The sequence below is a fragment of the Rhinoraja longicauda genome, chromosome 24 (genome assembly GCF_053455715.1).
Source record: "Rhinoraja longicauda isolate Sanriku21f chromosome 24, sRhiLon1.1, whole genome shotgun sequence".
NCBI lineage: Eukaryota > Metazoa > Chordata > Chondrichthyes > Rajiformes > Arhynchobatidae > Rhinoraja > Rhinoraja longicauda.
In genome coordinates, this window is record NC_135976.1 from 30179782 (window position 1) to 30206822 (window position 27041).

Here is a 27041-nt window from a genome sequence, read left to right on the forward strand (position 1 = left end):
CTTATGGAGGTGTATAACATTTATAAGGAGAATAAGTAGGGTGAATGCACAGAGTCTTTTACTCAGAGCAGGGGAGTCAAGAACCAGAGGACATAAGTCGAGAGAGGGATGATTTAATAGGAACCAGAGGGGCAACTTTTTCACATAGAGGGTGGTGGGTAAAGAGGAGGTGGTTCAGGCCGGTACAATAACAAAACTTAAAGGACACTTAAGGGCCTGTCCCAGTTAGGCGAGTTTAAGGCGACTGCCGGCGACTAGGCTGTCGCCGAACTTTCGCCGGGGTGTCGCGGGCATGATCGTGAAGAGTCTTCAATGAATCGTGGAGGATCTTGGCGCATCGCAGAAACATTTACCTGCTAGACATTTCTCGGCGACAGCTGGCTTGTAGCCAGGTATAATAATAATAATAATGCATTACATTTATATAGCGCTTTTCATATACTCAAAGACGCTTTACAGGGATTTAGAGAACATAGGGAAGTGAATAAATAGATAAATAAGTAAACGAACAGAGAAAGGAGACAGAAGGTGAGGTGACCTTCAGTGGTTGAAGGCAGTACTGAACAGGTGAGACTTCAGTGATGTTTTGAATGTGGTGAGTGTGGAGGAGTCTCTGACGGTTTGGGGTAGTGAGTTCCAGAGGGTGGGAGCAGCGATGGAGAAAGCCCTGTCCCCCCAGGATCTGAGTTTGGTCCGGATGTGGGGGGATAGGAGATTGGCAGCAGCAGAGCGGAGGGTGCAGGTGGGAGTGTGCCTGTGGAGGAGGTCGGTCAGGTAGGATGGGGCCAGGTTATGGAGGGCTTTGTAGGTCATGAGGAGGATTTTGTACTGGATTCTCTGGGGGATGGGGAGCCAGTGGAGTTTGTAAAGGACGGGGGTGATATGGTCACGGATCGGGGTGTGGGTGAGTAGACGGGCAGCGGAGTTTTGAATGTATTGAAGTTTACTGATGATTTTTGAGGGTGCGCCATAGAGGAGGCTGTTGCAGTAGTCCAGACGGGAGGTGATGAAGGCGTGGATGAGGGTTTCTGCAGCTGTGGAGGAGAGGCATGGACGGAGACGGGCAATGTTTTTGAGGTGGAAGAAGGCTGTCTTTGTGATGTGTTTGATATGTTTGTCGAAGGTATGGTAGCTTATTGCGGGCGCTGTCGCATACTGTCCCCAGGTTTGCTAGGTTGTCGCAGATGCATTTAGAAGCACGTAATATTAAATCAAGAAAAGGCATTTGAAGATACCAGAAGATAGTTTTGTTTAACCAATTTATTTGCTGTCGGGACATTTGACAGGTAGATTGGAGGCGACAGTTTGACGGTCAGGTAAGTGTGGGAATTTGTCAATGTCCCCCTTCAAAATATCCATTGATAAAAACACATACACATAAAAACAAACAAACAATAATAGTGCAAAAAAAAGGCAAGACCAAAGCCCCCATGTAGTTCAGAGTTTATTTGGAGGTTGTAGTGTTTAATCGGCTGATGGCGGCAGGGAAGGTGCTGAGAGCCATTGGAGGATATCACCACAACCATAATAATATTTACAAGTGTGATTCATACACTTTTTTATTTCAAGAGTCAACAGTCAAGAGTGTTTTATGGTCCACGTGTCCCAGATAGAACAATGAAATTGTTACTTGCAGCAGCACGACAGAATCTGTAAACATAACGGTAAAGTTGCTGCCTCACAGCACCAGAGTCCAGGGTCCGATCCCGATTACGGGTGCCGTCTGTACGGAGTTTGTACGTTCTCCCCGTGACCTGCGTGGGTTTTCTCTGAGATGTTCGGTTTCCTCCCACACTCCAAAAACGTACAAGTTTGTAGGTTAATTAGCTTGATTTAAACAATAGACAATAGACAATAGACAATAGACAATAGGTGCAGGAGTAGGCCATTCGGCCCTACGAGCCAGCACCGCCATTCAATATGATCATGGCTGATCATTCTCAATCAGTACCCTGTTCCTGCCTTCTCCCCATACCCCCTGACTCCGCTATCCTTAAGAGCTCTATCTAGCTCTCTCTTGAATGTATTCAGAGAATTGGCCTCCACTGCCCTCTGAGGCAGAGAATTCCACAGATTCACAACTCTCTGACTAAAAAAGTTTTTCCTCATCTCTGTTCTAAATGGCCTACCCCTTAATCTTAAACTGTGGCCCCTGGTTCTGGACTCCCCCAATATTGGGAACATGTTTCCTGCCTCTAACATGTCCAACCCCTTAATAATCTTATACGTTTCGATAAGATCCCCTCTCATCCTTCTAAATTCCAGTGTATACAAACCTAGTCGCTCCAGTCTTTCAACATATGACAGTCCCGCCATTCCGGGAATTAACCTAGTAAACCTACGTTGCACGCCCTCAATAGCAAGAATATCCTTCCTCAAATTTGGAGACCAAAAGTGCACACAGTACTCCAGGTGCGGTCTCACTAGGGCCCTGTACAACTGCAGAAGGACCTCTTTGCTCCTATACTCAACTCCTCTTGTTATGAAGGCCAACATTCCATTGGCTTTCTTCACTGCCTGCTGTACCTGCATGCTTCCTTTCAGTGACTGATGCACTAAGACACCCAGATCACATTGTACGTCCCCTTTTCCTAACTTGACACCATTCAAATAATAATCTGCCTTCCTATTCCTACCACCCAAGTGGATAACATCACACTTATCCACATTAAACTGCATCTGCCATGCATCCGCCCACTCACACAACCTGTCCAAGTCACCCTGTAACCTCATAGCATCTTCCTCACAGTTCACACTGCCACCCAGTTTTGTATCATCGGCAAATTTGCTAATGTTACTTTTAATCCCTTCATCCAAGTCATTTAATTGTATGAATGTAAAAATTGTCCCTAGTGTGTGTAGGATAGTGTTAGTGTGCGGGGATCGCTGGGCGGCCCGGACTCGGTGGGCCGAAGGGCCTGTTTCTGTGGTATATATATATATATATACATACATAGAGTACATACATAGAGTACATACATACATTCCGTATATACACATACGTACACATAGAAATAAACAACAATAATAGTGTTTTGCCTATTCAGATGAAAGGGTAGGATTTCCAAAGGAAAATTGACCAGTGAGGTTCAACTGAACCATCACTTACCCAATTATTTTAGATTGTGAAATAGATGGTTGCTAATGGAATCAAGGGATATGGGGGAGAAAGCAGGAACCGGGTACTGATTGTGGATGATCAGCCATGATCATATTGAATGGCGGTGCTGGCTCAAAGGGCCGAATGGCCTCCTCCTTCACCTATTGTCTATGTTTCTATGTTTCTATGGTTAAGCACCATCTCGTATGAACGATGGGACATATGAATGGGGCTTTATTTTATTCAGCCTTGGGATGTTATTGGAAAGGACCATATTTATTCACCATTCCCAGTTGTTTTTACGTTGTCCTTGTGATGCGATGTTGTCGTGTGGGCTTGCCCAAGATTTTGATTCAGTAAAGCTGAGGAAAGATATGCATCATAGAACAGTGCAGTACAGGAATAGGCCCGATCTATTCATCTTTAACTCCCCCTCCCATTCCCAATCTGACCTTTCTGTCCTGGGCCTCCTCCATTGTCACAGTGAGGCCCAGCACAAATTGGAGGAACAGCACCTCATATTTTGTTTACACCCCAGCGGTATGAATATTGACTTCTCCAACTTCAAGTGACCCCTGCATCCCCTCTCTCTCCGTCCCTCCCCCACCCAAGTCGTACTAGCTTCAAAGTCGTCTTGTTGAGTCTCATTGTCTGTAACCTGTTTTTCACCTAGTCCACAGTTAATAATGACCTGTTTCCTTTATCATTGTTACTTTTTGGCATATCTTTTATTCACAACCATATATCTCTCACTTTCCTTTCCCCTGACTCACAGTTTGAAGAAGGGTCTCTACCCAAAACATCACATAGAAACATAGAAAATAGGTGCAGGAGTAGGCCATTCGGCCCTACCTGCCTTCTCTCCATACCTCCTGATCCCTTTAGCCACAAGGGCCACATCTAACTCCCTCTTAAATATAGCCAATGAACTGGCCTCAACTACCTTCTGTGGCAGAGAATTCCACAGATTCACCACTCTCTGTGTGAAAAAAAACGTTCTCATCTCGGTCCTAAAAAACTTCCCCCTTATCCTTAAACTGTGACCCCTTGTTCTGGACTTCCCCAACATCGGGAACAATCTTCCTGCATCTAGCCTGTCCAACCCCTTAAGAATTTTGTAAGTTTCTATAAGATCCCCCCTCAATCTTTTAAATTCCAGCGAGTACAAGCCGAGTCTATCCAGTCTTTCTTCATATGAAAGTCCTGCCATCCCAGGAATCAATCTGGTGAACCTTCTCTGTACTCCCTCTCTGGCAAGAATGTCTTTCCTCAGATTAGGAGACCAAACCTGTTTGCAGTACTCCAGATGTGGTCTCACCAATGCCCTGTACAACTGCAGCAGAACCTCCCTGCTCCTATACTCAAATATCCTCGCTATGAATGCCAACATACCATTCGCTTTCTTCACTGCCTGCTGCACCTGCATGCCTACTTTCAATGACTGTATTCAATGTCACCTGTTCCTTTTCTCCAGAGATGCTGCCTGACCCACTGAGTTACTCCAGCTTTTTGTGTCTACCTTCAGTTTAAACCAGCATCTGCAGTTCCTTCCTACATTATTCATCTTATGGCAGCAGGAGGGACTTGAGGATGGTCTGTTGCCTCCCTGGTGCCAGGGTTCAACACATCACAGACCGGCTTCAGAAAATCCTAGTGAGGGAAGGCGATCAACCTGAAGTCGTTGTGCACGTGGGCACGAATGACGTCGGGCGGAAGAGGAAGGAGGTGCTACAGCGGGAGTTTAGAGAGTTGGGAAAAGCACTGAGAAGTAGGACGTCGAAGGTGGTTATCTCTGGACTGCTACCGGTACCTCGTGCTGGTGAGGCCAGGAACAGAGAGATAGAGGGTATGAATTTATGGCTGAGGGGCTGGTGCAGAGAGCAGGGATTTCGATTTCTGGACCACTGGGATCTCTTCTGGGCTAGGGGTAACTTGTACAAAAGGGACGGGTTGCATCTTAACAGCAGGGGGACAAACATTCTGGCAGGCAGGTTTGCTAGTGTGACACCTGTGGCTTTAAACTAAGTAGTGGGGGGGAGGGGTTAACAAATTGTGAATATGAAGATGAGGTAAAAGGGAATACAGGAGATATTGCAAAAGACTCTCGGAAGAATGGGAACAGAAGTTCTAGAGCGGAAAGGAAATTAAGGGCAGGGCCAATTGTGAACGATGTGAGAGAGGAGGTAAATACAGAAGTTAAAGTGTTGTACTTAAATGCGCGTAGTATAAAAAATAAAGTGGATGAGCTTGAGGCTCAGTTAGTCATGGGCAAGTATGATGTTGTAGGGATCACTGAGACATGGTTACAAGAGGACCAAGGCTGGGAACTGAATATCCAGGGGTACACAACGTATAGAAAAGACAGACAGGTGGGCAGAGGGGGTGGGGTTGCTCTGATGGTAAGAAATGATATTCATTCCCTTGCAAGGGGTGACATAGAATCAGGAGATGTTGAATCAGTATGGATAGAAATGAGAAATTGTAAGGGTAAAAAGACCCTAATGGGAGTTATCTATAGGCCCCCAAACAGTAGCCTCGACATAGGGTGCAAGTTGAATCAGGAGATAAAATTGGCGTGTCAAAAATGTAATGCTACTGTGGTTATGGGAGATTTCAACATGCAGGTAGACTGGGAGAATCAGGTTGGAAATGGACCCCAGGAAAGAGAGTTTGTAGAGTGCCTTCGAGATGGATTCTTAGAACAGCTTGTACTGGAGCCTACCAGGGAGAAGGCAATTCTGGATTTAGTGTTGTGTAATGATCCTGATCTGATAAGGGGACTAGAGGTAAAAGAGCCATTAGGAGGCAGTGATCACAACATGATAAGTTTTACTCTGCAAATGGAAAGGCAGAAGGGAAAATCGGAAGTGTCGGTATTACAGTATAGCAAAGGGGATTACAGAGGCATGAGGCGGGAGCTGGCCAAAATTGATTGGAAGGAGGCCCTAGCAGGGAAGACGGTAGAACAGCAATGGCAGGTATTCCTGGGAATAATGCAGAGGTTGCAGGATCAATTTATTCCAAAGAGGTGGAAAGACTCTAAGGGGAGTAAGAGACACCTGTGGCTGATGAGGGAAGTCAGGGACAGCATAAAAATTAAGGAGAGGAAGTATAACATAGCAAAGAAGAGTGGGAAGACAGAGGATTGGGACTCTTTTAAAGAGCAACAAAAGTTAACTAAAAAGGCAATACGGGGAGAAAAGATGAGGTACGAGGGTAAACTAGCCAATAATATAAAGGAGGATAGCAAAAGTTTTTTTAGGTACGTGAAGAGGAAAAAAATAGTCAAGGCAAATGTGGGTCCCTTGAAGACAGAAGCAGGGGAATTTATTATGGGGAACAAAGAAATGGCAGACGAGTTAAACCGTTACTTTGGATCTGTCTTCACTGAGGAAGATACACACAATCTCCCAAATGTTCTAGGGGCCGGAGAACCTAGGGTGATGGAGGAACTGAAGGAAATCCACATTAGGCAGGAAATGGTTTTGGGTAGACTGATGGGACTGAAGGCTGATAAATCCCCAGGGCCTGATGGTCTGCATCCCAGAGTACTTAAGGAGGTGGCTCTAGAAATAGTGGAAGCATTGGAGATCATTTTTCAATGTTCTATAGATTCAGGATCAGTTCCTGTGGATTGGAGGATAGCAAATGTTATCCCACTTTTTAAGAAAGGAGGGAGAGAGAAAACAGGGAATTATAGACCAGTTAGTCTGACATCAGTGGTGGGGAAGATGCTGGAGTCAATTATAAAAGACGAAATTGCTGAGCATTTGGATAGCAGTAACGGGATCATTCCGAGTCAGCATGGATTTACGAAGGGGAAATCATGCTTGACAAATCTACTGGAATTTTTTGAGGATGTAACTAGGAAAATTGACAAGGGAGAGTCAGTGGATGTGGTGTACCTCGACTTTCAGAAAGCCTTCGACAAGGTCCCACATAGGAGATTAGTGGGCAAAATTAGGGCACATGGTATTGGGGGTAGGGTACTGACATGGATAGAAAATTGGTTGACAGACAGAAAGCAAAGAGTGGGGATAAATGGGTCCCTTTCGGAATGGCAGGCAGTGACCAGTGGGGTACCGCAAGGTTCGGTGCTGGGACCCCAGCTATTTACGATATACATTAATGACTTAGACGAAGGGATTAAAAGTACCATTAGCAAATTTGCAGATGATACTAAGTTGGGGGGTAGTGTGAATTGTGAGGAAGATGCAATAAGGCTGCAGGGTGACTTGGACAGGTTGTGTGAGTGGGCGGATACATGGCAGATGCAGTTTAATGTAGATAAGTGTGAGGTTATTCACTTTGGAAGTAAGAATAGAAAGGCAGATTATTATCTGAATGGTGTCAAGTTAGGAGGAGGGGGAGTTCAACGAGATCTGGGTGTCCTAGTGCATCAGTCAATGAAAGGAAGCATGCAGGTACAGCAGGCAGTGAAGAAAGCCAATGGAATGTTGGCCTTCGTAACAAGAGGAGTTGAGTATAGGAGCAAAGAGGTCCTTCTACAGTTGTACCGGGCCCTGGTGAGACCGCACCTGGAGTACTGTGTGCAGTTTTGGTCTCCAAATTTGAGGAAGGATATTCTTGCTATGGAGGGCGTGCAGCGTAGGTTCACTAGGTTAATTCCCGGAATGGCGGGACTGTCGTATGTTGAAAGGCTGGAGCGATTGGGCTTGTATACACTGGAATTTAGAAGGATGAGGGGGGATCTTATTGAAACATATAAGATAATTAGGGGATTGGACACATTAGAGGCAGATAACATGTTCCCAATGTTAGGGGAGTCCAGAACAAGGGGCCACAGTTTGAGAATAAGGGGTAGGCCATTTAGAACGGAGATGAGGAAGAACTTTTTCAGTCAGAGGGTGGTGAAGGTGTGGAATTCTCTGCCTCAGAAGGCAGTGGAGGCCAGTTCGTTGGATGCTTTCAAGAGAGAGCTGGATAGAGCTCTTGAGGATAGCGGAGTGAGGGGGTATGGGGAGAAGGCAGGAACGGGGTACTGATTGAGTGATCAGCCATGATCGCATTGAATGGCGGTGCTGGCTCGAAGGGCTGAATGGCCTACTCCTGCACCTATTGTCTATTGTCTATTGACCTTGTACACCTCTAGAAGTTCACCCCTCATCCTCCTGCGCTCCCAGGAATAGAGTCCTAGCCTGCCCAACCTCTCCCTGTAGCTCAGGCCCTCGAGTCCTGGCAACACCCTCGTAAACTTGAATGGAGTCACCTCCATTTACCAAGAAGGTCAATGAAAAGTAAGTTGTTTTCTTTTCATTTCATGAATTCTTTATGAATTCATTTATGAATTATGAATTCAATGCTGCAGAATTCATATACAAATTTACGTATCATTTAAGGAAAAGGACACAAAATGCTGGAGTAACTCAGCGGGTCAGGCAGCAACCCTGGAAAAATATGGATACGTGACGTTTCGGGGTTGGAACCCTTCTTCAGACTCTGTAGAAGGGTGTCGTTCTGAAACGTTACTTATCCTTAAAGAGACACAAAATGCTGGAGTAACGCAGTGGGTCAGTCTCCATTTATACCTCACGCACTGCCTTGCAACTAAGCCTGCCCAGCTTTGCAATGTATCAACGGGGAAAGATTTCACGGGAGCCTGAGGGGAAACTTTTTTACACAAAGGATGGTAGATACATGGAGCGAGCTGTCGGAGGAGGAGGCTGTTGAAGAAGGTACTATCACAGCGTTTCAAAAACATTTGGACGTACACATGGACAGGATAGGTTTAGAGGGAATGGGGACCCAAATGCAGGCAGGTAGGTCTAGTGCAAATGGGGCATGTTGGCCGGCGTGGGCAAGTGGGCCAAATCTGCTTGCACGCTGAATGACACTCTGGCTGTGTTTTAGTTTTAGAGATACAGCATGGAGACAGGTTTCTTTGGCCCATCTGCTCCATGCTGTCCGTCGATCTCCCGTCCACACTATTTCTATGTCATCCCACGTTTGCATCCATCCCCTACACACCAGGGGGCAATTTACAGAAGCCAATGAACCTACCAAACCCGCACGTCTTTGGGATGTGGGAGGAAATCGGAGCACCCAAAGGAAACCCCCGAGGTCACAGGGAGAACGTGCAAACTCCAAACAGACAGACCCGAGGTCAGGACCAAACTCGGGCCACTGGAGGCTGTGAGGCAGCGGCTCTACTAACTAGGCCTTGAAGAGTGTTTAGTTGTCAAATGTACCGTCAACGGAACAATGGAATTCTTACTTGCAGCAGCAGAACAGGCACCTAAACATGGTGCTCATAGGTGGCGCAGCGGTAGAGTTGCTGCCTTACAGCGAATGCAGCGCCGGAGACCTGGGTTCGATCCCGACTACGGGTGCCGTCTGTACGGAGTTTGTACGTTCTCCCCGTGACGTGCGTAGGTTTTCTCCAAGATCTTCGGTTTCCTCCCACACTCCAAAGACGTGCAGGTTTGTAGGTTAATTGGCTTGGTAAATGTAAAAATTGTCCCTTGTGTGTATAGGATAGATTTTTTTTTTTAGATTTAGAGATACTGCGCGGAAACAGGCCCTTCGGCCCACCGAGCCCGTGCCGCCCAGCGATCCCCCTAATTAACACTATCCTACACACACTAGGGACCATTTTTACATTTACCCAGTCAATTAACCTACATACCTGTACATCTTTGGAGTGTTAGTGCGCTGGGATCGCTGGTCGGCGCGGACTCGGTGGGCCGAAACGGCCTGTCCCCGCGGTGTATAACTAAACTAAAGATGACATAATAAACAAAACAAAATTCAGTAATTTAAAGCAAAACCCGATATTAGTCAGAGTGATACTGCGTGGAAACAGGCCATTCGGCCCAACTTGCCCACACTGGCCAACATGTCCCAGCTACATTTGTCCCACCTGCCCGCGTTTGGTCCATATCCCTCCAAACCTGTCCTGTCCATGTACCTGTCTAACTGTTTGTTAATCGTTGGGATAGTCCCAGCCTCAACTGCCTCCTCTGGCAGCTCGTTCCGTACACCCACCACCCTCTGTGTGAAAAAGTTACCACCAAGATTCCTGTTAAATCTTTTCCCCTTCACCTTAAACCTGTGTCCCCTGGTCCTCGATTCACCAACTCTGGGCAAGAGACTCTGTGCATCTAATGCATTAGTGCAAAAGATAAAGCCGAAAGTCACCTGTGCAGCCAAGACCGTTTGTAAATCGTGGTTTAGTTGGTGTTTTGACCTGTTAAAGAGCTCATTGCTTGTTGGGAAGAAGTTGCTCCTGAGCCTGAGCTTGGTGCAGAGTGCCCTCTGGAGGTTAAAGTGAGCGGTGCAATTACTAAACAAGAGGCAACAGTGAGTCCAGAGTGTTTTATTGTCATTACTAGACCAAGTGGACCAGTTGGGCCCAAACTTCTCCTGCATTGGTGCAGCACCCTCTCCTCCACCCTCCCTCTCCTGCTCCTCTCCCCCCTCCCTCTCCCCTCCCCTCCACCACCCCTCCACCTCCCCTTCCCCTCCCCACCCTCCCTCCTTGCTATGGAGGGCGTGCAGCGTAGGTTCACTAGATTAATTCCCGGAATGGCGGGACTGTCGTATGTTGAAAGGCGGGAGCGATTGGGCTTGTATACACTGGAATTTAGAAGGATGAGGGGGGATCTTATTGAAACATATAAGATAATTAGGGGATTGGACACATTAGAGGCAGATAACATGTTCCCAATGTTGGGGGAGTCCAGAACAAGGGGCCACAGTTTGAGAATAAGGGGTAGGCCATTTAGAACGGAGATGAGGAAGAACTTTTTCAGTCAGAGGGTGGTGAAGGTGTGGAATTCTCTGCCTCAGAAGGCAGTGGAGGCCAGTTCGTTGGATGCTTTCAAGAGAGAGCTGGATAGAGCTCTTAAGGATAGCGGAGTGAGGGGGTATGGGGAGAAGGCAGGAACGGGGTACTGATTGATAGTGATCAGCCATGATCGCATTGAATGGCGGTGCTGGCTCGAAGGGCTGAATGGCCTACTCCTGCACCTATTGTCTATTGTCTATTGTCCTCACCCCCTCCCCTCCCTCCTCTCCTCCCCCCTCCACCCCCCCTCCCCCTCCCCTCCGCCCCCTTCCACTCCCTCCCCATCCCATCCCTCCCCCTCCCTCCTCCTCCCTCCCCCTCCCTCCTCTCCTCCCCTCCACCGCCTTCCCCTCCCCCTTCCCCTCCCCCCCTACTCCATCCCCCCCAACCCCCTTATCCTCCCTCCTCCCCCATCCCTCCAACCCCCGTCCCTCCAACCCCCTCCCTAGGAGATAGATTTAAACTTTAAAACGTGAATAACTTAAAAAATATAACACCGATTTCAATTAAACTTCTTTCATTAGCACCAAAGGGACGACGGTGAGTAAGGTGGGCCTAAAATTGTCGCGCTATCGTGTACCGTTTTGGCTGTAGTTCTGGAACAAACAAACAAACAAACGAGAATTTTAGTGCATAGATGTCCCAGACAGAACAATGAAATGCTGACTCGCAGCAGCACAGCAGAATATGTAAACATAGCACTCTGTAATTATAATAAACGAGAAGAAAAAGTTCAGTGTGAATCTCTCTCTATATAGAAGGTAGACACAAAATGCTGGAGTAACTCAGCGGGACAGGCAGCATCTCTGGAGAAGAGGAATGGGTGACGTTTCGGGTGGGTCTCTGATGATGCCGGCCTGCTTTTTGAGGCGGCCAGTCCTGTAGATCCCTTCGATGGTGGGGAGGTCGGTACCCGTGTGATGGACTGACCATCACTGTCTCTTAACTGGTGTTCCTTGACTTTGTCCGTGCTCTCCAGAAATGATAACCCTCCCCGAGAAGGGTCTCGACCCAAAAAGTCACCCATTCCTTCTCTCCAGAGGTGCTGCAAGACCCGCTGAGTTACTCCAGCATTTTGTGGCTACCTTCTAATTGAACCAGCATCTGCAGTTATTTTCCTGCACACCCTCCCCGAATATAGTTGTCAAACTCCACCCATTCTCGGTGTCCGAGCATGAGGTGAGGTGGGCTCTGACGCGTGTGAACACGAGGAAAGCTGGAGGCCCAGATGGTATATCTGGGCGAGTACTAAAGTCTTGTGCTACTCAGCTTGCTCCAGTGCTCACCACAATATTCAACCTCTCCTTGGCAAAGTCCGTGGTCCCTGCATGCTTCAAAAGATCCATCATTGTACCGGTGCCAAAGAATGCCTCTCCAGCGTGTTTAAATGACTACCGACCGGTGGCCCTCACCTCGGTTGTCATGAAATGCTTGGAGAGGCTAGTCAAGAAGCACATCTGCGCCCTCCTTCCTCGCAACATGGACCCACTACAGTTCGCATACCGTCCGAACAGGTCCACGGATGATGCGGTCTCCCAGGTTCTACACACCGCTCTCTCTCATCTGGACAGCCAGGGGGGCTATGTGAGGATGCTGTTCATTGACTTTAGATCAGCATTCAACACAATAGTCCCCAGCAGACTGGTTGAGAAGCTGCTGGAACTGGGGCTTAGCACCCCTCTGTGTGCCTGGGTCCTGGACTTTCTCACTGCCAGGCCCCAAGTGGTCAGGATGGGGGAACACACATCTAGCTCCCTCACCCTGAACATAGGATCCCCCCAGGGCTGCGTCCTTAGCCCCCTACTGTACTCCCTGTACACACATGACTGTAGGACCAGGTTCAGCTCAAACTCCATCATCAAGTTTGCTGATGACACTGTGGTGGTGGGTCGGATCTCCAACAACGATGAGAAGGCCTACCGGGAGGAGGTGGCTGATCTGGCACTCTGGTGTCAGGACAATAGCCTCCTCTTGAATGTCACTAAAACAAAGGAGCTGATTGTGGACTTCAGAAGGGCTAAACATCCAAGGACGTACACGCCACTGGAGATAAATGGGTCTATTGTGGATAGGGTGAGCAGTTTCAAATATTTGGGAGTCCGCATCGCAGAGGATCTGACGTGGGCAACGCACATTGCCGCACTGGTGGGTAAGGCTAAGCAGCGCCTTTACCACCTTAGACAACTGAGGAAATTCAGAGTGTCGCTGAGGATCCTTCATTGCTTCTACTCTGGGGCTGTAGAGAGCATCCTGTCCGGCAACATTACAGTCTGGTTTGGGAACAGCTCTGCCCAGGACAGGATGGCCCTGCAGAGAGTAGTGCGTTCGGCAGAACGCACCATGGGAACTACACTCGTCCCCCTGCAGGACCTATACATCAGGAGGTGCAGATCCAGAGCAAGCAAGATCATGAGGGACCCCTGCCACCCCAGTAACGGACTGTTCCAGATGCTACGGTCAGGCAAACGCCTCCGCTGTCACGCTGTGAAAACGGAGAGGATGAGACGGAGCTTCTTCCCACAGGCCATCAGGACTGTCAACTTTGATAACCCCAGAGACTAAATTTTTGTCGACACTTTTTGTGCTATGTTTAGTAACTTATTAACTTTATTTATATGCTGTAACTGTAATTATTTTTGTGCACAACCCGCAGGCATTGCCACTTTCATTTCACTGCACATCGAGTATGTGTATGTGACAAATAAATTTGACTTGACTTGACTTGATGATTTACGTGTTTACGTGATCGCTCGGCAGGCTAACACCTAAACCTAAGTCCATGAGTTCTCATCTCACTGCTGAGACCTAGGCAGAAATATCTGCTCTGGTACCACAGTGATCATCTAATGGTGTCAACCATTATTGGGCGTGCCATCTGCTTGATGCCTTGATGAAACTGAAGTTTTAGAAGGGAATGAATGAATGTTTTCTCCGAGATCTTCGGTTTCCTCCCACACTCCAAAGACGTACAGGTATGTAGGTTAATTGGCTGGGCAAATGTAAAAATTGTCCCTAGTGTGTGTAGGATAGTGTTAATGTGTGGGGATCGCTGGGCGGCGCGGACCCGGTGGGCCGAAGGGCCTGTTTCCGTGCTGTATCTCTAAATCTAAATCTAAAAAAATCTAAATAAGTGAATGATGAGTGAGTGAGTGAGTGAGTGAATTAATGACAGGAGGAGGCCATTCGGCCCTTCGAGCCAGCACCACCATTCAATGTGATCATGGCTGATCATTCTCAATCAGTACCCCGTTCCTGCCTTCTCCCCATACCCCCTGACTCCGCTATCCTTAAGAGCTCTATCTAGCTCTCTCTTGAATGCATTCAGAGAATTGGCCTCCACTGCCTTCTGAGGCAGAGAATTCCACAGATTCACAACTCTCTGACTGAAAATGTTTTTCCTCATCTCAGTTCTAAATGGCCGACCCCTTATTCATAAACTGTGGCCCCTGGTTCTGGACTCCCCCAACATTGGGAACATGTTTTCTGCCTCTAACGTGTCCAACCCCTTAATAATCTTATACGTTTCGATAAGATCCCCTCTCATCCTTCTAAATTCCAGTGTATACAAGCCTAGTCGCTCCAGTCTTTCAACATATGACAGTCCCGCCATTCCGGGAATTAACCTAGTGAACCTACGCTGCACGCTGGGATCATTCACTCGCTGAGTGAGTGAGTGAGTGAGTGAGTGAGTGAGTGAGTGAGTGAGTGAGTGAGTGAGTGAGTGAGTGAGGGAGTGAGTGAGGGAGTGAGTGAGTGAGTGAGTGAGTGAGTGAGTGAGTGAGTGAGTGAATGAGTGAGTGAGTGAGTGAGTGAGTGAGTGAGTGAGTGAGTGAGTGAGTGAGTGAGTGAGTGAGTGAGTGAGTGAGTGAGTGAGTGAGTGAGTGAGTGAGTGAGTGGTACGCGCCGGTATCGGAGCAGGTACAGGAGCCTGAAAACTGTAATGTCCAGATTGAGGAACAGCTTCTTTCTTACAGCCATCAGATGGGCCAACAGAGGACAAAATGGGATTAGCTTAAAATGGCAAGAGGGCAGAGAGGATTTACGAGGATGTTGCCAGGACTCGAGGGTCTGAGCTATAGGGAGAGATTGGGGAGGCTAGAATTCCTAGGAGAGCAGGCGGATGAGGGGTGATATTACAGGAAAGGGGTACTGATTGAGAGTGATCAGCCATGATCGCATTGAATGGCGGTGCTGGCTCGAAGGGCTGAATGGCCTACTCCTGCACCTATTGTCTATTGTCTATTGTAAAACATCGGACAGAGTCTTTGCGGACAGATCGGACAGAGCCCAGTGCCGTCGAACGCAATAATCATATGGTGTCTGTCCGCAAAGACTTCATTAGGTCAACGCAATCAATCCTGGGATCATTCTCGTATACCTCCTCTGGACCCTCTCCAATGCCAGCACATCCTTCCTCAGATTTGGGGCCCGATTTACACTTGAAAATTGTTGTTCCATTTCTTTCACTCGTTCCTCTCGCATTGTTCCATTTCTTCGTATTGTCTTCATCCGACCCAACATAATATATCACTCGCACGTCTCTGCAATAAACCTCACGAGTTTTCTACTCTCCTGAGGCCTGTTAATATCTCCCTTGATGCTTACTCCATTCCCCACATTCCTGATCTCTGCAGATTTTTTAATTACATTTTTCAGTCAGAGAGTTGTGAATCTGTGGAATTCTCTGCCTCAGAAGGCAGTGGAGGCCAATTCTCTGAATACATTCAAGAGAGAGCTAGATAGAGCTCTTAAGGATAGTGGGATTCAGGGGGTATGGGGAGAAGGCAGGAACTGGGTACTGATTGAGAATGATCAGCCATGATCACATTGAATGGCGGTGCTGGCTCGAAGGGCCGAATGGCCTCCTCCTGCACCTATTGTCTAATGTCTACATTTAGCAAGGAATAATGTTCTGATATAAAACCCCATGGGGAACTTCACTGCACACTTCCCACCAATCCGCCAAGGAACCATTTGCCAATACTCACACAGCCTGTCCTCTTACCCCATTTTGCCCACATCTTGTAAAAGCAAGGACCTGCAGATGCTGGTTTGCCAAAACAAAAAAGACACAAAGTGCTGGAGTAACTCAATGAGCCAGGCAGCCAGACTGGAGAACATGGATGGATGACGTTTAGGGTTGGAACCCTGCTTTAAACTGTCCACATCACCTGCAGGCTCGGCGATCGCTTCGCTCAACACCTGCGCTCGGTCCGCATTAACCAAACTGATCTCCCGGTGGCCGAGCACTTCAACTCCCCCTCCCACTCCCAGTCTGACCTTTCTGTCATGGGCCTCCTCCAGTGCCATAGTGAGGCCCACCGGAAATTGGAGGAACAGCACCTCATATTTCGCCTGGGCAGTTTGCAGCCCAGTGGTATGAACGTCGACTTCTCCAACTTTAGATAGTTCCTCTGTCCCTCTCTTCCCCTCCCCCTTCCCAGATCTCCCTCTATCTTCCTGTCTCCACCTATATCCTTCCTTTGTCCCGCCCCCCCTGACATCAGTCTGAAGAAGGGTCTCGACCCGAAACGTCACCCATTCCTTCTCTCCCGAGATGCTGCCTGACCTGCTGAGTTACTCCAGCATTTTGTGAATAAATCACCTTACCTTCTGTTGCCACCAGGTTTAATTTTGTTTACCAGCATATTATGTGGTGTTTTGTTCATATCCTATGGGCAATACTGTGGTGCGGCGGCAGAGTTGCTGCCGTACAGCGCGAGAGACCCCGGTTCGATCCTGACCTCTGGTGCTGCTGGTGTGGAGTTTGCATGTTCTCCCTGCGATCGCAAAGGGTTTCCTCCGGGTGCTCCGGTTTCCCCTCACAGCCCAAAGACGTGCGGGTTTGTGGGCTAATTGGTCTCTGTAAATGACCCCGGGTGTGTAGGGAGTGGATGTGAAATTGGGAGAACGTAGAACTAGTGTGAACCGGTGGTGACAGCGGAAGGAGGAACCTAAAACGGACATCCCAAAAATTGTCACACACCATATGATTATTGAGTAGATAAGAACAGGTTAAGTTGAATTGAGAAACATGAATGGTTGAGAATCTTTAAATTTAGCTTATGTACGGTGAAAATCATGGTCATAAGGTCGTAAGGTCATAAGTGATCGGAACAGAATTAGGCCATTCGGCCCATCAAGTCAACTCCGCTATTCAATCGTGGCTGATCTGTCTCTCCCTCCTAACTCCATTCTCCTACCTTCTCCCCATAACCCCTGACACCCGCACTAATCAAGAATCTATCTATCTCTGTCTTAAAAATATCCACTGACTTGGCCTCCACAGCCGTCTGTGGCAAAGAATCCCACAGATTCACCACCCTCTGACTAAAGAAATTCCTCCTCATCTCCTTTCTAAAGGTACTTTCTTTTATTCTGAGGCTGTGACCTCTGGTCCTAGACTCTCCCACTAGTGGAAACATCCTCTCCACATCCACTCTATCTGGGTCTTTCACTATTCGGTGTGTTTCAACGAGGCCCCCCCTCCTCATTCTTCTAAACTCCAGCGAGCACAGGCCCAGTGCCGACAAACGCTCATCTTGTGTTAACCCAATCATTCCTGTGTGATGGTAAACATGTATAGTCTTTCCGCTGACCGGTTAGCAAGCAACAAAAGCTTTCCACTGTACCTTATGACCTTATCTTCATGATTTTCGCTGTACCTGGCACAATAATCACATGGTGTGTGACATACTGTGGGATAATACTGATGGAGTCACACACTGTGGGTTGTGCTGATGGAGTGGTACACGTGACAAGAAAACTAAACAAACTAACTAGGGATTAGCCTAGTTAGTTCTTTCCAAGGGTCAGTTCTACCAGGCTGAACAAGGTAGCATGTTGGCTATTTGGTTACCCAAAGTGAATGTTAGATTAAGACAGTGTGATATCATGAGAGGTAGAGTCATAGAGGGGAGATACATTTCCTCCCGGTGGATGCAACAAGGACTACAAACCATCATGGCTGCCAGCAAAAGACTACAAAACCCATAGTCAGCAGGGCTGCCTGCCCTGCTGACACTGATTGCTGCTGACACTGATTGCTGCTGACACTGATTGCTGCTGACACTGATTGTTGCTGACACTGATTGCTGCTGACAGTGATTGCTGCTGACACTGATTGCTGCTGACACTGATTGCTGCTGACACTGATTGCTGCCCAGCTGAACCAGATGAGCTGATTGCCTCAGTGAGAGAGCTAAAAGGGAAGGGAACCAGTGTATTTAAAAAGAGAGACAACGACTGGAGCAGACAGGGAGAGAAGCAGTGTTTGATTTATATTTTGTAAGAAGGCAGCAAGCTACAGTTTTGATTTAACTACCTGTTTTGGTTTTGTGTACCTGTCTGCAAACAATTAAGTTTACCTGTTTTTGGAAAAGACTAAATATATGGAATTTAAGTTTGAAAACAAGAACTTTTCTGTCTTCATTTCCGGCACCCACACCTCCCAACCTTCAAGAGAAAAGTTCCCGACCTCTCAAAGCATCACAACAGAGAAAGAAAAATTTAAAATCATGGGGAAAAAACACACAAAATAAAGATCTATACAAACAAAATTACTACCGGAGCAGACCTAACTAAGTTGTTTCTGGGTCAGGGAGGTGTTGTGCTGACCGTATAATAACAGAAGCCTTACACCTGGACAATGCTCCAAAGACTTTATTAACTACATTAGCAAGCACGACCTCACGCCTGCACGTTCCACTTACACTAACCCGAATCTCACAAGCAGTGGTCACTCAAAAGCTAAAGAGGCGTCACGACAAAAGCATGACACATAACATGAATGACACCATTGCACTAATCTACAGGAGGTGGACTATTATGGCAGAATGGTACATTTCATCATCTTGTTATGTTTCCTTGGAACTGCAAGTTGGATACCTGACTGCAAAATATATAAAGAAGGGTCTCGACCCGAAACGTCACCCATTCCTTCTCTCCAGAGATGCTGCCTGTCCCGCTGAGTTACTCCAGCCTTTTGTGTCCATTAGCAGTATATAGACAATAGACAATAGGTGTGGGAGTAGGCCATTCGGCCCTACGAGCCAGCACCGCCATTCAATGTGATCATGGCTGATCATTCTCAATCAGTACCCCGTTCCTGCCTTCTCCCCATACCCCCTGACTCCGCTATCCTTAAGAGCTCTATCTAGCTCTCTCTTGAATGCATTCAGAGAATTGGCCTCCACTGCCTTCTGAGGCAGAGAATTCCACAGATTCACAACTCTCTGACTGAAAATATTTTTCCTCTTCTCCGTTCTAAATGGCCCACCCCTTATTCTTAAACTGTGGCCCCTGGTTCTGGACTCCCCCAACATTGGGAACATGTTTCCTGCCTCTAACGTGTCGAATCCCTTAATAATCTTATACGTTTCGATAAGATCCCCTCTCATCCTTCTAAACGTACAGGTTTGCAGGTGAATTGGCTTCGGTGAAAATGTAAATTGTCGCTCGTGTGCGTGGGATAAGTGCTATTGTGCGGGGGATGGCTGGTCGGCGCAGACTCGGTGGGCCGAAGGGCCAGTTTGCCCGCTGTGTCTCCAAACCAAAACTAAAGTCGAAAGGGTGGCATTTGCCTGCGGCAGTTCATCTGCCTTCCACAAGGTGGCAGGAGCTCTCCAGGAAACATCAGCAGTTGCATGCGACTTGTCTTTGTGTTTCCAAGGGTTACAGCAGAAATGCTTAGAAACCAAAATCATAATTGCACGAACCCTCAATATTTGCATAACTAATCAAAAATCCGAACAAACTGACTGACCCTTTCTTCTGACAGTGACCACAATCAATCACTTCCAGTCTCCGCAAACAACTCTGTCAATTATAGCAGAAATAATTAGATCTTGTTGTACCGCCTAGCTACCTCCTCGCCTTCCTCTCACGCCCCATAGCAGGGGGTGGGGGGAAGGAGACACAAGGAACCGCAGGTGCTGGTTTACAGAAAAAAAGACACAAAGTGCTGGAGGTTAAAGAAACTAGTTTTCGCGCTTTCTCCCAGTCTGGCATATCTTTCATTCATTTGTTCGATATCTCTCTGTATCACCCACAATATCTCTAGTTTCCCTTGACTCTCATTCCCCTGACTCTTGATCCGAAAAGTCACCTATTCCCTTTCTCCAGAGATGCTGCCTGATCCGCTGAGTATAGTGTCTATTTAGCCAGCATTTTGAGTCTATCTTCCAAAACAACACCTTGGATTACATGGTTATAGCGAATAATCGGCACCAACAAACATAATTTATCCTTGCCCCCACTCCCCTCCCCCCGACCACCCATTTTAGATTTTAGAGTTTCGAGATATAGCACGGAAACGGGCCCTTCGGCCCACCGAGTCCGCGCCGACCAGCGATCCCCGCAAATTAACACCATTCCCACACACACACGGGACAATTTTCACATCGACCAAGCCAATTAACCTACATATCTGTACATCATTGGAGTGTGGGAGGAAACCGAAGATCTTGGAGAAAACCTACGCAGGTCACGGGGAGAACGTACAAACTCCGTACAGACGGCGCCCGTGGTCGGGATCGAACCCGGGTCTCTGGCGCTGCATTCGCTGTAAGGCAGAATAAGGGGTAGGCCATTTAGAACAGAGCTGAGGAAAATCTTTTTCAGTCAGAGAGTTGTAAATCTGTGGAATTCTCTGCCTCAGAAGGCATTGGAGACCAATTCTCTGAATGCATTCAAGAGAGAGCTAGATAGAGCTCTTAAGGATAGCGGAGTCAGGGGGTGTGGGGAGAAGCCAGGAACAGGGTACTAATTGAGAATGATCAGCCATGATCACATTGAATGGCGGTGCTGGCTCGAAGGGCCGAATGGCCTCCTCCTGCACCTATTGTCTATTGTCTAACTCTACCGCTGCGCCACTGTGCCTGCATGGTCTGTTAAAACGAGGGGTTACTGCAACACATATCCATAAAGACTCTTCATTATTCTGAATGAAGGCAGGCATCTGCACCCCACCATCAGTGAACAACTCAGGGTGTTACTTCAGCTTTTTGTGCCTAACTTCGGTTTAAACCAGCATCTGTAGTTGCTTCTCACACATCCCCTCAAAAGTGTGGCCTCCATTGGGGCAAGTTGGGTAAGACCACATTATTCCCATTTCTGGAGGTGGGCTGCCAAATCAGACATCATGCTACGAACAGTGAGCGGCCTGGATAGAGTGGATGTGGAGAGGATGCTTCCACTAGTGGGAGAGTCTAGGACCAGAGGTCACAGCCACAGAATTACAAGGACGTTTCTTTAGGAAGGAGAAGAGGAGGAATTTCTTTAGTCAGATGGGGGGTGGTGAATCTGTGGAATTCATTGCCACTGTTGGCAACCCTATTAATACGGGACAAGGGCAGTCCCACTCGGGACAAACTAATTTAGCCCAAAATACGGGATGTCCCGGCTAATACGGGACAAGTTGGCAACCCTAATCTGTACCCTAAACTAAAACTAAATTGAACTAAATGTGCAGCAACTGTATTAAATCAGAGCATTTGCCCACATATCAGCTTTAAAACTGAAGGCACTTTGATTTTGCAGTCGGTGTTAAAATACATTATGTTTTCTTTCTTTGGCAGCGCATAATTCAGGCAAACTGTTGTTTATTGCAGACAGACCAAGTTGACCAGAAAGAGCTATCTCAACAGTGCAATATCTGTAAGAGTGCATGAAGGAACTGCTGATGCTGGTTTAGACGAAGATAGGCACAAAAAGATGGAGTCACTCAGCAGGTCGGACAGCATAGAAATATAGAAACATACGAAAATAGGTGCAAGAATGGACCATTCGGCCCTTCGAGCCAGCACCGCCATTCAATATGATCATGGCTGATCATCTAAAATTAGTACCCCGTTCCTGCTTTTTCCCCATATTCCTTGATTCCCTTAGCCCAAAGAACTAAATCTAACTCTCTCTTGAAAACATCCAGTGAATTGGCCTCCAACTGCCTCCTGTGGCAGAGAATTCCACAGATTCACAACTCTCTGGGTGAAGGAACTTTTCCTCATCTCAGTCCTAAATGGCCTACCCCTTAGTCTGAAACTGTGACCCCTGGTTCTGGACTCCCCCAACAATCGGGAACAGTTTTCCTGTATCTAGCCTGTCCAATCCTTTAAGAATTTTACATGTTTCTATAAGATCCCCTCTCATCCTTCTAAATTCTAGGATGACCTGTCCTCAAGTCGGTTCCTCTACATATTGGTTTAAAAAACCATCCTGGAGACTCTCCGGGAAATCTTCCTCCTCAGCGCTGCTACCAATTTGGTTGGCCCAATCGATATGTAGATTAAGGTCACCCATGATAACTCCTGTACCTTTGCTACGCGCATCCCTAATCTCCTGCTTGATGCTATCCCCAACCTCCCTACTGCTGCTTGGTGGTCTGTGTACAACTCCAACAAGCTGTCTGAGATGCTGTCTGACCCACTGAATTACTCCAGCTTTTTGTGTTTATCTTCAATATCTGAAACATAGACATAGAAACATAGAAAATAGGTGCAGGAGTAGGCCATTCGGCCCTTCGAGCCTGCACCGCCATTCAATATGATCTTGGCTGATCATCCAACTCAGTATCCCGTACCTGCCTTCTCTCCATACCCCCTGATCCCTTTAGCCACAAGGGCCACATCTAACTCCCTCTTAAATATAGCCAATGAACTGGCCTCAACTACCTTCTGTGGCAGAGAATTCCACAGATTCACCACTCTGTGTGAAAAAAAAAATTCTCATCTCGGTCCTAAAAGACTTCCCCCAAGAAGTTCCTTATCAATAGTTTAAATTTTGTGCTTCTTTCCCTTCTAACTATCTGCCGTAGAGTCATAGAATAATTCAGTGTGGAAACAGGCACTTCGGACCAACTTGCCCACACTGGACAACATGTCCCATCTACACTAGTCCCACCTGCCTGCATTTGGCCCATATCCCTCTAAACCCGTCCTATCCACGAATCTGTCAAAAATGTTTCTTAAACGTTGCAACAGTCCCAGCCTCAACTACCACCTCTGGCAGCTCGTTCCATACACCCACCACCCTCCGTGTGAAAAGGTTACCTCTCAGATTCCGATTAAATATTTCCCCCCTCACCTTAAACCTATGTCCTCTGCTCCTCTGGTTACCATCGTAGACTTTAGCCTTCAGACTTTAGAGATGCAGCGCGGAAACAGGCCCTTCGGCCCATCGAGTCCCCACCAACCAGCGATCCCCTTATTCTAACACCATCCCGCACACTGGGGACAATTTAACAATTTTATTAAACTTAAAACAGGGGGGAGCCAGGAAAGGATTTAAACAGAAGGATGAACATTTCTAAATGAAGATACAATTGGAGCAGGTGGCAATGAAAGCAAGAGAGCACATGCACGATAGAATACAGGAGTGGCACGGTGGCGCAGCGGTAGAGTTGCTGCCTTACAGCGCGTACAGCGACAGAGACCCGGGTTCGATCCCGACTTTGGGTGCTGTCTGTATGGAGTTTGTACGTTCTCCTCATGACCTGCGTGGGTTTTCCCCGGGATCTCTCACACTCCAAAGACGTACAGGTTTGTATGCTAATTGGCTTGGTAAAAATGATAAATGTTCTGGATTTAAACAGAAGGATGAACATTTCTAAATAAAGTTATGGTTGGAGCAGGTGGCAATGACAATGAGAGGGCGTATGAATGATAGATGAACAAGACCGGGAGCATTTTCTGCTGCCTTGGCAGGGGGACTGAGCTGAGCTCGGCTTTATGAAGTTTATCACTGACCTTTATGTTGCAGGATTTTTACAGATCATCATTCCTTCCCTTTGACTGGCAGGAGCACACCGAATTTCAGTGATGAAATTGCTCTTTTCCAAACTGTGAATAATTTCAAGGAAAGAACTTCAAAAGGAGCAAGTAGGCGACGTTCAAGACCTTCAGGAGTCGATGAAACTCCAAAATAGTAAAAGTTCAGACTTTTGTGTCGCTCTCACTAACTGAACCACGCTATCACCAACCATAGAGTGGCCATGAGCTACCATCTGCCTTATTGGAGACCCTCGGACCAGCTCAGGACAATGAGAACAAGTCCTCCCAGCTCTTCCTCAAATAATACTCTGGTGTCTTCTACGATATGATACGATACGATATGATATGATATGATATGATATACGATACGATACGATACGATACGATACGATACGATACGATACGATACGATACGATACGATACGATACGATACGATACGATACGATACGATACGATACGATACGATACGATACGATACGATACGATACGATACGATACGATACGATACGATACGATACGATACGATACGATACGATACGATACGATACGATACGATACGATACGATACGATACGATACGATACGATACGATACGATACGATACGATACGATACGATGGAACTTTATTTATCCCAGGAGGGAAATTGATCTGCCAAAAGTCACAAAATCCATGAAACCTGAAATTAAAGAGTTAGATTTCACGCTTTCATTTCCTCCAGCCTAGACTACTGCAACTCCCTATACACTGGGATCAGCCAATCATCCCTGTCCCGCCTGCAACTGGTCCAAAATGCCGCAGCGAGACTCCTGACGGGTACCCGTAAAAGGGACCACATCACCCCGATTCTGGCCTCTCTCCACTGGCTCCCTGTACGGTACAGAATCAACTTCAAGCTCCTCCTATTCACATATAAAGCCCTAAATGGACATTCCCCCCCCTACATCAAAAATCTTCTAACCCATCTCTCTAACTCCAGGTCCCTCAGGTCGGCCGACTTGGGGCTACTCGCTATCCCGCGGTCTAGGCTTAAGCTCAGGGGTGACCGCGCTTTTGCGGTTGCAGCTCCTAGACTGTGGAACACCATCCCTCTCCCCATCAGAACTGCCCCCTCCATCGACTCCTTTAAGGCCAGGCTCAAAACCTATTTCTACTCCCTAGCGTTTGAGGCCCATTGAGGAGGCGCTGTGAACTGTTTTGTATGTGCTGATATGTTTGTGTGCTACTGTATGTTTCATTTTTTCCTTAGTACCTAAACAGATGTACAGCACTTTGGTCAACGTGGGTTGTTTTTAAATGTGCTATACAAATAAAATGGACTTGACTTGACTTGACTAGATTTAGCTCTAAGAGCTAAAGGAATCAAGGGTTACGAGGAAAAAGCAGGAACGGGGTAATGATTTTGGATGATCAGCCATGATCATATCGAATGGCGGTGCTAGCTCGAAGGGCCGAATGGCTTCCTCCTGCAACTATTTTCTATGGTTCTAAAGTGACGAGTGGAAAGGATTGGGGGGGGGGGGGAGGGGGGGAGGTGGTGGTGGGGGGGGGGGAGGGGGGGAGGTGGTGGTGGGTGGGTGGGGGTGGAAGGGGGAGTCAGTCTCATTCTACCCCACGTCAGAAGGGGGAGGAGTTGTACATTCAGCTCAGTCGGTAGATCGGGTCTTGGACAGACTGGACCTTTGTTCTCCGCTTTACGTTATTCCGTAGATTTAAACCAGCGCATGTTGACAGGTGGAATATGCAAAGTCTGGTCAAAGGTCACTCGACTTGAATAATTTCTGATTGCATTCTGAGATGTGGTTCACTGAATTTGGAGACTCATTATTAAAATGTCAGCAGAACTTCCACTGTGCAAAAGATTTTAGTATGCACGATATTAATTCTTCATGTAAAAAGTGGTCTGCTCAATAATCCTTGCACTGGAAAAGGACACATCATAATAAAGACTTGCTTTTATACGGTATCCTTAGACAATCGACAATAGGTGCAGGAGGAGGCCATTCGGCCCTTCGAGCCAGCACCGCCATTCAATGTGATCATGGCTGATCATTCTCAATCAGTACCCCGTTCCTGCCTTCTCCCCATACCCCCTGACTCCGCTATCCTTAAGAGCTCTATCTATCTCTCTCTTGAATGCATTCAGAGAATTGGCCTCCACTGCCTTCTGAGGCAGAGAATTCCACAGATTCACAACTCTCTGACTGAAAAAGGTTTTTCCTCATCTCCGTTCTAAAAGGCCTACCCCTTATTCTTAAACTGTGGCCCCTGGTTCTGGACTCCCCCAACATTGGGAACATGTTTCCTGCCTCTAACGTGTCCAACCCCTTAATAATCTTATACGTTTCGATAAGATTCCCACTCATCCTTCTAAATTCCAGTGTATACAAGCCTAGTCGCTCCAGTCTTTCAACATATGACAGCCCCGCCATTCCGGGAATTAACCTAGTAAACCTATGCTGCACACCCCCCCCCCCTATCCTTAGACATTCCTGAGTGTTCACAGCCAGTGATGTAGAGATACAGCACGGAAACAGGCCCTTCGGCCCACCAGCGATCACCCGTGCACTCGTTCTATCCTACACACACTAGGGACAATTCACAGAAACCAACTAACCTACAAACCTGTGCGTCTTTGGAGTGTGGGGGGGAACCGGAGCATCCGGAGGAAGCCCACGCAGGTCATGGGGAAGAACGTGCATACTCTGTACAGACAGCACCCGTAGTCAGGATCGAACCCGGGTCTCTGGCGCCGTAAGGCCGTTCCGTTGTGGTGGCACGGTGGCGCAGCGGTAGAGTTGCCGCCTCACGACGCCAGAGACCCGGGTTCGATCCTGACCACGGGTGCTGTCTGTACGGAGTTTGTACCTTCTCCCCGTGACCTGCGTGGGCTTTCTCCGGGTGCTCCGGTTTCCTCCCGCACTCCAAAGACGTGCAGGTTTGTGGGTTAGTTTAGTTCACAGCTCTACAGCTGCGACTCCATGCCACCCTTGTCTTTAAGTGTTGTCTTAAGTGTTGTATTGCCGTAAACACAGCAGTCACTGTGTGCACAGCAAATTCTCACAAAGAACACGGGGGTAATTATTAGATAATGGAGACGCAAGAAAATGTAGATGCTAGAATGTTGATCAGAGATTCTAAGTGCTTCAAGTATTCCATGGGTCGTGAGAATTGATCTCAAATCCTCAAAGGTATGTTTTGCCCAAATGCATGACCCCAAATGTTAAACTTTGGCCAACGTAGAATGAGTGCCAACAAAGGCTCGGATGTTGTTATTGCTGTTCTGACTGAAAATCAATACGGGCTCTTCGAAGTGTTTATATTGTTCCTTCCACTCCCACCCACATCGGCAACCTCCACAACTACCAA